Raw genomic sequence first — 12,886 nt, forward strand, 5'->3', positions numbered from 1 at the left:
ACCAGGCTTTGTTGGGCTGCTGGATAAAACCTGGAATTCAACGCTATTTCTGACATTTTGAATTGAAAAATCTTCCTGGATGGAAGAGAAACGTCTTCAAACTTGGAAACGAAGTCCAGGGAATTGTTTTTGTTTTTTACTTTTTTGGAATGATGATGACCTGGATGACTGAGAATCTTCACCAGAATATTTACCCCACTGAGTTAAAAGAAAACAACTCTCTTTTTTTTTTTTTACCACAGTAACTGTAGCCCACGTCATACCTCCCAGTTTGCTCTGTCTGTTCAACCTCACATTCTGCATGAGCTCAGTTTGATTGTCTGGACCTGTCCTGCTGGTTTCAGTGCGGTTCTACTGCATCTAGCTGCCTGTTTTCTACATTTATAAGCGTACTGTACTTCCAGCAACATGGCAGAAAAAAAGTGGCACTTTAGATCGCAAGAAGAAGAAGATAAAATATTGATGCTTGATATTGAGAATCGATCATGGAATATTAATCTGTTTTTTCTATTTAATAATTTACCTCTCAAGGGGAGCAAGAACTTATAAACAAATAGTTTTACTTTCCTTTCCCTTTCTTTTCTTCTTCCCCTGACTTTATAAAATGGCACTGCATTATCCCTACAGTAGCTTCCATTCAAAATGGCTGTTCCCAGTCAATAGTTCACGCCGAATGGCAGCTCACTTCCCTGCAACTCCTAGCAAAATCCCTTCCAACTTCCAGCCACTGCAGTGACCCCCCCTCTTTTACATGTTTATAACTCTGACTCCACCCTTTCACTGAATTACAGGGTCTGACCAGGAGGTGGCGCTTCTTTAGATGTTAATTTCCACAAATCATGACAGAAAGAATATTTTAGTACAAAGATTGACGTTTAAGAATAGCAGGGGGCCAGCCAGGGGCCAGCTGAAGACCCATCAAGAAAAGTGGGGAAATTTTGAATGGCTACTACTGTAGGGGGTTATTATGTCATGTCAGTGTTGTGCTTTTGGCCTAATGGTGTGGGACTTTTACCGATTGGAAAAACAATCATTGTTTTATCTTCTAACCTGCCAATCACTGGTCACTTCCTTTAAACCTTTTGATTTCTGGGTTTATTTCAAAGTTAGCGCCTTTCTTCATGTGAGAGAATAGTTGCGCTTAAAATCTAATCCATATAGTTGAGTTGCTTTTTAAAACATCTGACACTAGATGTTGGGTATTGCATAGTTTTGTGCTGCAGTGTAAACAAAAAGGCCGTCTCCATGAAGACGGACATTCATTCTGCACGATGCACCAACTGCTTCGCTCCACGGACCGAATGTTTCTTTTCCCAGAATCAAGAGCGGCATCGGGATCAAACCAGTGTGAGATGCTTACCGAGGCTTTATTTCATCTCTCAGAGCTTTTCTATCTCGCTTCCTGTTTTTATCTTCTCATGAAACTGACACCTGCTCTCTCTCTCTCCCTGCCTCTCTATCTTTATCACACACACCAACACACACAAAGGGCCACGTTGGCAGCAGATCCAAATGAAGTACCTAATTGTGGCGAACAAAGGGTCTGCAGGGGAGTGAAAGGAGAAGCGGAACAAAAAACAAATAAGTAATGAAATTATAACAATACAGGGAGAAGGGGTGATAGAGAGACAGGGAGAAAGAGAAAGAAAGAGAGAGAGAATCGGGTTGCCACAATGGTGAGGAACAATCGTGCCGCGTCAATGGAAAAAGAGAGGTAGCGGTGGAGGGGAGGGCTATCTGGACAATGGAGCCGGTGACAGGAGCACAATGGCTGCAGTGTTTTCAATTAGACATTATCTCATAGACAGAGTGGCAGGTCTCATTGTTCAAGGGGGCTATTTCAGGGCTGCCTTTGTGTCGGGTAGTGCTGTACCCCCCCCCATACACACCTCTACTAGAACTCAAACTACCGACTCCCTCTTGCTCCCTTACAGGCCCTGGTATCTCCTGTCTCTGCAGAGCGAGGCTTTCATTGGGCATCTCAGTTGCTCTGATCGTCAGAGCGCAAAGTTTGGCCTCCTAAAGAAACAGAGAAAATGTGAAAAGGTCAGCGCTCGGATCCATCGTTGATGTTCTGAACCCCCCCCCCCCCCCCCCCCGCCTTGCTGGAACATTTCTGTAGGTAGAATGTTCTATACTCCATTATCGGCTTAATCGGGTTATTGTGGTCTCCACATCTTTATAGGGTAGTGTTTGCAGAGAGCTGGTCTCGCTTTCGGCGTGCTTCCGATGCGTTGTTTTGCCGCTTCGAGCGGATGAGGGGTCGGAAAAAAAGCGTTGATGCGGTGTGCTCGTTTCTCAGAAATAATCCGAAGTTTTGCTTATCGGATAGAAAATCTGCAGCATGTTGACATATTAAGAGGGGGGAAAAAACGGTTGTTTCGACAAGTCCCATTCAGAATATCTCGTGCGGTCTGCCACAATTCGACATATGTGTGCTTGTGTGTTCTTTTTTTTGCAGGTTTTGTAAATGCACACATAAGCAGATGTGTGCTATCACGATGATATTGTGTCAGCTAAGCAGAATAATCTTATGAGGTTTTTTCCACTGTTGGTGTTTATCTCAGCGTTGTCAGTCAGGGCCCCCACCTCTCTCTCTCTCGCTCTGCTACAGGCTGCATTTGGGCTACATGTCAGGGGGTCACGCTTCAGCAGAATCACAAATGCTATGAAGTGCATGAATCTCTATAAAATAAAGGTAATCTCATACATTTATGATTTCCTCCTTTTTCAGGTAATTGGACCAGAGAACTCTGATCTACCCAGTTAGATTAAACTAACTGACGAATTTCCCGCATTTTTAAACAGTTTACTCCTGATGAGAAATAAACACATGCTAATATATTGAGCACATTGGATTTTAACCCAATCTAATAGAAAATCTACATTTTAGATCCAACAGGTAAAAAGGTGAGAAAAGTTAGAAACAAATAGTTAGATTTCTGAATAAAACCATAAACATGATAAACAATCAACTCTGTGGGATTAAGAAGATATGATGATTTTCTGAAATAATTATAGGTGACAAAAAAAAATCAGTTTACTTTTTTTAAATGTTTGAACATAAAGTCTATAATTAAAAAGCCATATCCAAACCCAAATCACACACTTGTTTCCTTATATTTCTTATTCAGCTCTAATCTATTTGGTATTTTTTACAAAAAAACACAAATAAAAATATACCTCTTTGTTGTTGTTTTTCCTCTAAAACGAGTGGCTTTGGATTGAGTGATTAGAATCATTAAAGGGAAAGTTATTATTATTGACAAAAAGCTAAAAACAAACCACCACTTTAGTTTTATGTTCAATTCAATTCAATTCAGTTTATTTATATAGCGCCAAATTCACAACACATGTCATCTCAAGGCACTTTACAGTTCAACCAGATCATACAGTCAAATTGATACAAAGTTTTCTATCTAAGGAAAACCAGTTGATTGCATTGACTCATTGACTCAAATACAATCCCCCACACTAAGCATGCTTGTAGCGACAGTGGAGAGGAAAAACTCCCTTTTAACAGGAAGAAACCTCCAGCAGAACCAGGCTCAGTGTGAGCGGCCATCTGCCGAGGCCGACTGGGGTTCAAGGAGACAGAAGCAGAGATACAAAAGGCAGCTGTAAAAGGCGGCCCCGTCCAGGAAACACACAGCCAGGCAGACGAGCTCCAAGGCAGCTCCCATGCCAGAGGACGAAGAGAGCACATCCACTCAGTCACGGTCAGAGAAACAGGACCACACTGGAAAACAGGCCGATCTCCAACATCTATTAACAAGGGTGTTGATAGAAGCAGCACAGCTGATGTTTTTTTCCAGGATGACGTCACAGCCAAACAGGAACAGACGAGGCAAAGCTACTCTGAGGAAAAGCAGAGAGAGCAGAAGGTTAGAGATTGAACTAACAGATTCTGCAGAATAGGAGAACAGAGAGAGAATGAAGCAGAATGATGAAATGGGGGTCCCTATGTCCTCCAAAAGTCTAAGCCTATAGCAGCATAACTATAGAGATAGCTCAGGATAACCTGAGCCACCCTAACTATAAGCTTTATCAAAAATGAAAGTTTTAAGCCTAGCCTTAAAAGTAGACAGGGTGTCTGCCTCACGGACTAAAACTGGTAGTTGGTTCCACAGGAGAGGAGCCTGATAACTAAAAGATCTGCCTCCCATTCTACTTTTAGAAATTCTAGGAACCACTAGTAAACCTGCAGATTGAGAGCGAAGTGCTCTGTTAGGAACATAAGGAACAATCAGATCTCTGATATAAGATGGAGCTTGGCCATTTAAGGCTTTATATGTGAGAAGGAGGATTTTAAATTCTATTCTTGATTTAACAGGAAGCCAATGAAGAGAAGCCAGGATAGGAGAGATATGATCTCTCTTTTTCATTTTCATTAGAACTCTGGCTGCAGCATTTTGGATCAGCTGAAGGCTTTTAACTACAGTTTGTGGACTTCCTGATAGTAAAGAATTACAATAGTCCAGCCTTGAAGTAACAAATGCATGGACTAGTTTCTCAGCATCACCCCTGGACAGGATATTTCTAATTTTTGCAATGTTCCTCAGATGAAAGAAGGAAATTCTAGAAACCTCTTTGATATGGGATTTAAATGACAGGTCCTGATCAAAAATAACACCAAGATTTTTTACTTTATTATCTGAAATCAGTTTAATCCCATCCAAATGAAGTGACTGGCTAATCAGTTTCTTTTTCAGAGACTCTGGTCCAAAGACTATAACTTCTGTTTTGTCTGCATTCAGAAGCAGAAAGTTAAGAGTCATCCAGGTTTTTATGTCTTCAAGACATGCCTGTAATCTATGTAATGGGTTAGCTTCATCTGGATTTATAGACAGATATAGCTGGGTATCATCAGCATAACAGTGGAAATTAATCCCATGCTGTCTAATAACTCTACCAATTGGGAGCATGTATAAAGTAAAGAGAATTGGTCCTAGCACTGATCCCTGTGGTACTCCACAGGTAACCTTTGAGCGTGTTGAAGATCTATCATTAACATGAACAAACTGAATTCGATCAGATAGATAAGATTTAAACCAGTCTAGTGCTGTTCCTTTAATTCCAACAAAATATTCAAGTCTTTCTAAAAGAATATTATGGTCAACTGTATCAAATGCAGCACTAAGATCCAACAGGACGAGCACAGATACAAGTCCATTATCTGAGGCCATGAGAATATCAATAGTGACTTTCACCAGAGCTGTTTCAGTGCTATGATGAGCTCTAAAGCCAGACTGAAACTCTTCAAAAAGTTCATTATGGTGGAAGTGATCGCAAACTTGTTTGGCAACTACTTTCTCAAGAATTTTGGATAAGAAAGGAAGATTGGATATAGGTCTATAATTGACCAAGTCATCTGGGTCAAGAGACGGTTTCTTAAGCAGAGGTTTAATTACAGCAATCTTAAAAGCTTTAGGTACATATCCCTGTAACAGAGATAGATTAATCACATCTAAAATGGAGGAGGAGATCAAAGGGAATACCTCCTTAAATAACCTGGTTGGAACTGGATCTAACATACAAGTTGAAGGCTTAGATGAAGACAATAATTTTGCTAATTCAGAGAGTTCAACTGGATCAAAGCAGTCTAAACCCGGTTCAGATTCCATGACTACCTCAGGTACAATCACGGATAGAGGAGTGCTTATGATCTTATTTTTAATTAGATCAATCTTATTTATAAAGAATCCCATAAAATCATTGCTGCTAAGAGCAGGTGTAATGGACGGTTCAACAGAGCTATGGCTCTGGGTGAGTTTGGCAACTGTATTAAAAAGAAATCTAGGATTATTCTTATTCTCCTCTATTAATGAGGAGAAGTATGCTGCTCTTGCTTTACAAAGGGTCCTCTTATACAGCAGTAAACCATTTTTCCAGACTAGGAAGGACTCTCGCAGGCCTGTGGAGCGATATTTTCTCTCCAGTTTCCTAGCATTTTGCTTCAAAGTACGCAGCTCTGCATTAAACCAAGGAGCAAGCTTTCTATTTTTAACGGTTTTCATTTTCAAAGGAGCTGCGTTGTCTAAGGCAATACGCAGAGAACTAGCAACCCCCTCAACAAAATCATCAACCTGTGAAGGGGAATAAGCTAAGCTTTTGCACTCTGCAGCACTGCTCAGTGACACAGAGCAGAGAGAAAGTGAAGCAGATTCTTTAAAATTTATAACTGCACTATCTGATAAAGATCTACTAAAATTGAACCTTCTTTTGGGGGAGGAGAACTCTGTTAAAGTAATCCTGAAGGTTATTAGAAAGTGGTCAGAGAGGACAGGGTTGTGAGGAAATACTGTTATTTCTTCACATTCTATGCCGTATGTCAGCACAAGATCCAAAGTATGAAGATGAGAATGCGTGGGACTATTCACATTTTGAACAAAGCCAATAGTGTCTAAGATAGCATTAAAGGCTGCTCTTAAGCTATCGCCTTCAATGTCAGCATGGATGTTAAAATCTCCCACTATGATGACCCTGTCAGTATTTAATACCAAATCAGAAAGGAACTCTGAAAACTCATCTAAAAATTCAGAGTAAGGACCTGGCGGACGATACAAAGTTACAAAAAGAAGAGGTTTTCTTGCCTTGAAATTTGGATCAGGGAAATTAAGGGTTAAATGTTCAAAAGAGTTGTAGGTATTAATTGTTTTGGGAGTAATCAGTAAGTCAGACTGGAAGATTGTTGCTACTCCTCCTCCTCGCCCAGAACTTCTGGGGATGTGAAAATTTAAATAGCTTGAAGGAGTTGCCTCATTTATGCTCACATAATCCTCTTGCTGCAGCCAGGTTTCTGTAAGGCAAAACAAGTCAATGTGATTATCACAAATCAAGTCATTAACTAGTAGACTTTTAGAGGAAAGCGATCTTATGTTAAACAGACCGCATTTAATTGTTTTAACTTTTTCCCCAATTGGAGTTATTTTGATTTTAATTAGATTATCATGATTTACTCCTTTGGGAATCTTTGCTAATTTATTAGATTTTGGTCGTGGGCAAGACACTGTCTGGATGGAGTAAAGAGTGGGTAACAGTAGAGAAGCTGCAGAGATGTGTGTTAAACTACAACTCTGCTTCCTGGTCTGCACCCTGGGTGGTCAGGGTTTTGGAGGACTAATAAATGTGGCCAGATTCCTAGAAAGAAGAGCTGCACCATCCAAAGTGGGATGGATGCCGTCTCTCCGAATCAGACCAGGCTTTCCCCAAAAGGATTGCCAATTATTAATGTAGCCCACGTTGTTTTCAGGGCACCACCTAGACAACCAGCGGTTGAATGACGACATGCGGCTAAACATGTCATCACTGGTCAGATCAGGGAGGGGACCAGAGAAAATTACGGAGTCCGACATTTTTTTGGCAAACTTACACACCGAAGCAACATTAATTTTAGTGACCTCCGATCGGCGTAACCGGGTGTCATTACCACCAGCGTGAATAACAATCTTACTGTAACTTTAACTTAGTAGCTTCATCTGGTCTGTTCCTGTTTGGCTGTGACTCCATCCTGGAGAGAAATATCAGCTGTGCTGCTGCCATCAACACCTTTGTTTCTAGATGTTGGAGATCGGCCTGTTTTCCAGTGTAGTCCTGTTTCTCTGACTGTGACTAACTGGATGTGCTCTCTTTATCCTCTGACATGGGAGCTGGCTCGGAGCTCGTCTGCCTGGCTGTGTGTTTCCTGGACGGGGCCGCCTGTGGAGCTGGTTGCCTTTTGTATCTATGCTTCTTTTTCTATGTCTGCTTCTGTCTCCTTGAACCCCAGTGGGCCTCAGCAGATGGCCGCTCACACTGAGCCTGGTTCTGCTGGAGGTTTCTTCCTGTTCAAAGGGAGTTTTTCCTCTCCACTGTCGCTACAAGCATGCTTAGTGTGAGGGATTGCTGAAGAGTCAATGAGTCGATGCAATCAGCTGGTTTTCCTTAGATAGAAAACTTTGAATCAATTTGACTGGAAAGTGACCTGAGATGACATGATGTGAATTGGAGCTATAGAAATAAACTGAATAGAATTGAATTTTGATTTGATATAACTGTATAAGAACAGTGTTATTTAGAAATAAAGCACATAGACCGGCTCCAGGCTGCACGTGATCCAAATGAGCCAATGAGCTGTCAGTCTGAGTTGCTGCTGCTGCTACTTTTAGACACAGCAGGCAAACCTGTGGCAAGCCGGGCGATGGGAAAGAAGGAGAAGACCATGAGAAAAAGAGAGCAGAGAAAGTGTGGACTGCTGGAAGAACTGTGGTGAACTGGTGAAAGAAAAGTGAAATGGCGTGCTCAAAGATGACCCTGAACATTTAGAGGATGTTTGGCTCAACCTGCTGCTGTGAAGCAGGATTCTCCACCATGAACAGAATCAACAATAAATCTGGATCCAGGCTCAGAATGAGCTCCTTGATATATGCTTTAGAATGGCTTAGTCTCCATTCAAACCCAGGTTTAAAGCCTTGCAGGGCAGCCTAAAGCCCACTGCCAACATTAAGACAGAAAAAAGAAAGAAAATAACAAACGATCAGTTCAGGGGTTTGAGAAAATATGGGAATCAGGAAATTGTCTATAAACCAAATTGAATGATTGTGGTTCTCTACTTCAAAATACTCTTCAGATTTCAAAATTAAATAAAAAAAAAAATGTTATATATATTTTTTTATATTTATTTATTAAAAAATTAAATGCATATTTCAGTATTAAATTCTGTTTAAAGTAACAGATTATAATTAATAATGTCTCAGGACCTTGATGGTTGATGATTTTCTTTATTCGGACCCCGATGATTTTTAATTGGTTACCCTGATACAGACTGATACCAAATCATGCTGTTACCTTCCTTTAAATAAAATAAGAAACACATGTAAGAACACAGCGTCTGAAATCTGCAGAACGTGCACACGCCTAAAAAGTCCTGATAGAGACAGTCTCATTTAAAATACATGCATCTAATTTACTTTCAACTCACATTTGAACATTTTCCTCATGCAGATTTTATAACATGAACCAAATAGTATAACATAAAGGGAAACAAAATAATAAAATCCCTTAATATTAGAAAAATAATACTAACCTCATCTTTACAATGAAACATTCCCCTTTATTCAACCCTCAAAGCAGTAAAGAGGAACAACTTTTCATGATGACTGAGATAAAATAGGACAGGAAATCTGATTAATGGCCTATTTAAAATGTCATAAAGTTTAGAAAGATGATCAAAAATGCCCCCCCTCCTTTGCAGTGACAGTTGCCCAAACATAATCATGTCATAACAACCCGACCTCAACTGAAGCCAACTGCCCACATGGTCTTCCTGTGTCCCATTTTTTGGCTCCTCACCTCAGAGGTTGTAAAACTCTGATGGTGAAGATTGGAATCAGGTCATTCAGGCGGCTATCTCCCCCTCTGCCAGCTGCTGACTGCTCTGCCCACCTATCGACACGCCACGCACTCATACATGCAAACACACAGACGGTAAACCACTCCAACTAGCCGTGTCCGGCCTTAAATATTTAACCGTTACCTAATTCAATTAATGCCAGGATGACAGAGTGCACCAACACTGAAAGCCTGTGCATGTGCAGATACTGAAGCATCATCTAAATGCTGCATCAAGTCTTTTGATTGAATAATCCAGACTGACGAACATCATTGCTCCTCTGGATGTAAAATCCTAAAAGCACTCATAATATTGAGAAACAGGTTTGGTTCTAGTTCAGAATGAGGAAATGAAAACACCGATGCCGGACTGCAGCTTGTAGGTTTTAAAAATGCATGATTTAAATAAACATGGCCCAAATTATAACTTCTTATTTAATATGAAATTCAAATATACTTACAAGAAGACATTGTTAAAAACTGCAGCTGTTTTCTCTGCTGAACTGAGGTGTTACATCAATAGCGGCGGGCGAGTGGTTTGGGCATAGAGCTTAGAATCCAGAGGTTCTGAGTTTGAGCCCCACTCCCAAAGACTGCCACTCCGGGTCCCTGAGCAAGACCCTTAACCCCACACTGCTCCCTGGGTGCCACACAGTGGCAGCCCACTGCTCCCCAAGGGGATGGGTTAAATGGAGAGTGAATTTTTCCATTGTGGGCCAATAAAGGGATTTACATTACATAAAGGCCACCTGGGAAACCATCTTTAGAGCCGTTTAATTGACCACATGGAGACAATGGGCAGCCAACAGCTAGTAAGCAGATGTTTTTATGAGCAATGAGTAAAATGTATTAATGGCATCCTGTCTTTAACAAATATGAGAGTTTATAGCATAGCTAGCTTATAGCATAAGCTAGAGTTAGTCAGACTCTAGTTGTTAGCTTTCCACCTCTAAGAGTGATTGCATTGATTTCACTAGAAAATCAATATAATCTAACATGTCAAAATAATGTAAATTCCTTTATTGTCCCATAATGGAGAAATTCCCTCCCTGCATTTAACCCCTCCCCTTGGGGAGCAGTGGGCTGCCATTGTACGGCGCCCGGGGAGCAGGGTGGGGTTAAGGGTCTTGCTCAGGGACCCAGAGTGGCAGACTGTGGGGATGGAATTAGGTACTTCCAACCTTCTCAGAGCAAAGTGCACTGCTCTAACCACTGGGCCACTCCCCCAAATAACATCACGGGCCAATCAGCATCCAGAGTTCATCTCAAAAGGTCTGCAATCCACATCTCAGTCTGCTACCCAAAGTGCAGGTGGTGGTCGCTCTATGTCCGACTACATTCAGATGACCCCAAATCAACCAACACCCCCCTCCCCCTCCGCAACCCCCCCTCCACCCTCGTAGCTAAAGCTTCATCAGGGCGTCATTCCTCCTGGACTCTTACTGCGTTCCTCTCATCTAAACCGGTCAGGCAAAAGATCGCCATTTTGAGCCTGGTTCTGCCAGAGGTTTCTTCCCAACGGGGAGTTTTTCCTCTCCACTGTCGCTTCATGCTTGCTCATCATGGACAGGTTCTCTCAACCTGTTTTATCCAAGCTGGACTTCCATCTTCCAGGTCCCTGAGTGAAGCCCTAGTATCAGCTCATGCAGTCCACTGGATCTCCCCATAAAGCTCAGCAGACCGTCTCTCCAACCAGCAGTCTACAGACTGACCAACTCCATCCATCTCCACTCCACCACCAGGTTCAGGCCTGGGGGGGAAACAGCCCTGTTCTTTACTCCTGTTCATGCATATCTATCAAAATTCAGAGCTATGTTTCCTTCTGAGGTCTGAGCGCCAAAGACTAAAGTTATTGTATCAATAAATTTCTTCTAATTGTATTTTTCTTTCCATGTGAGTTTTTCCAGATTAAAATTCACTTCAATACATCCAAATTCTCACATTAATTATAGCAGGTTTGCTAGCAGATCAACAACCTATATCCCAGTATTTTATTCTCTCCTTTTTACACATGATACATACCAGGAAAAGTTGGGAATAACTAGTGATTTTTATATTAAAGAAAAGCTAAAGCCGTGTTTTCTTTTTAATAATCATATGGTCAATATGATAAACAGTCTGGAAATAAAATAATGAATATCTGATCCAGAGATTGACCCAAAACTTTTAAAGAAGTGATTAAATCACTAAGTTTGCTTTGGCAAAACCATCGGGAATACAGCTTTAAAACAAGAAGTAATCCAGAAAAAGCAGAGAGAGCAGAACGTTAGAGATTGAACTAACAGATTCTGCAGAGTGGGAGAATAGAGAGAGAATGAAGCGGAATGATGAAAAAGGGGAAAAAGACTTCATTTGTGTTTTATAAAGTTGAGTCTGTTTAGTTATGTTTTAATGGCCAGAGCTACTGTATTTTGTAGGCATTAAATATGGCGGCCTTGCTAATGCGTAGCATCAAGTGGCCATACTGCTTCCTGAAGTATCGACGCATCTATACTATGGTCCATTCTTTAAGGCCGTACTCCTAAACTTTGACAGATAAAGTTGAACCTACCATTATTATTAATTACAATTTAAAATGTGTATAGAAAAAAGTATTAGATTTAGCATAATTCTAGACCTGTGCCATATATTGAATTCTTTCTAGCTTTAACTTGATTACCAAATGTGTAAAACTAACCTTCCTTTGATTATTAATGATCTCCAAATATATCTCAAATAATAGATTTGTAACATCAGTGCTGTTACCAGTTTAATATGCCAGGTTTGAAGTATTGTGTTGTTGCTGTCAGCACTGCTGAGTATCTATAAAAAATGATTGCCTGGGATAAGCCTGACTGTAGCTCAGCTGCTATCTCCAAACAATGGATCACTAATGGCACAGCTGTTGTTTCAGAAACATGAGCCGCGCTGCTGCTGCCCATAGAGGGGGAACGCAACATGATTTGAACAAAGCTTCGAAGTATTTTGTTGATGATGGCAGGCTGAAAGTAGTCATTCGGTAAAATGCAGTTTCTCTCCATTGTTCACCTTCTGGTAGAAACAATCACATATGCTTTTTAAAAAAGGTGGCACAACTGTTTCAGTTTGCAAAGCAGTAATTTATTTGTGAATTTTTATTGTGTTCTTGAATTATTAACAAAACTGCATGTTGACGTCTGAAAAAAAAGGCTTCAATAAAGAATTTCACACCTATACAAAAAAAAGCATCCAAGCATGGGCGTAGGTTTGCATAGGGACCATAGGGACATGTCCCTACCAAAATTTTGAACCGACCTAATTGTCCCTACCAATAATTGGATGTGAGCAACATGTTTATAATTTACAGCAGTAGTTGTTGCAGCAGTGGCTTCTTTTCCTCTCGCAGCTCCTCTGCCTGGTCTCTCCTGTCCCTTTCATGTAGCAGCGCATGGAAATGTGCTGCGCTGTTTAACTCAACTCTCATTGGTTGTTATGCCTTAGGTTCCGCCTTCTCTCTCTCTGATTGGCTGTTTTCTAGTCCGCGTGTGCTTGGAGCACA

This window comes from Cyprinodon tularosa, unplaced genomic scaffold (assembly GCF_016077235.1).
Source record: "Cyprinodon tularosa strain WSP-4 unplaced genomic scaffold, ASM1607723v1 ctg152, whole genome shotgun sequence".
NCBI classification, from domain to species: domain Eukaryota; kingdom Metazoa; phylum Chordata; class Actinopteri; order Cyprinodontiformes; family Cyprinodontidae; genus Cyprinodon; species Cyprinodon tularosa.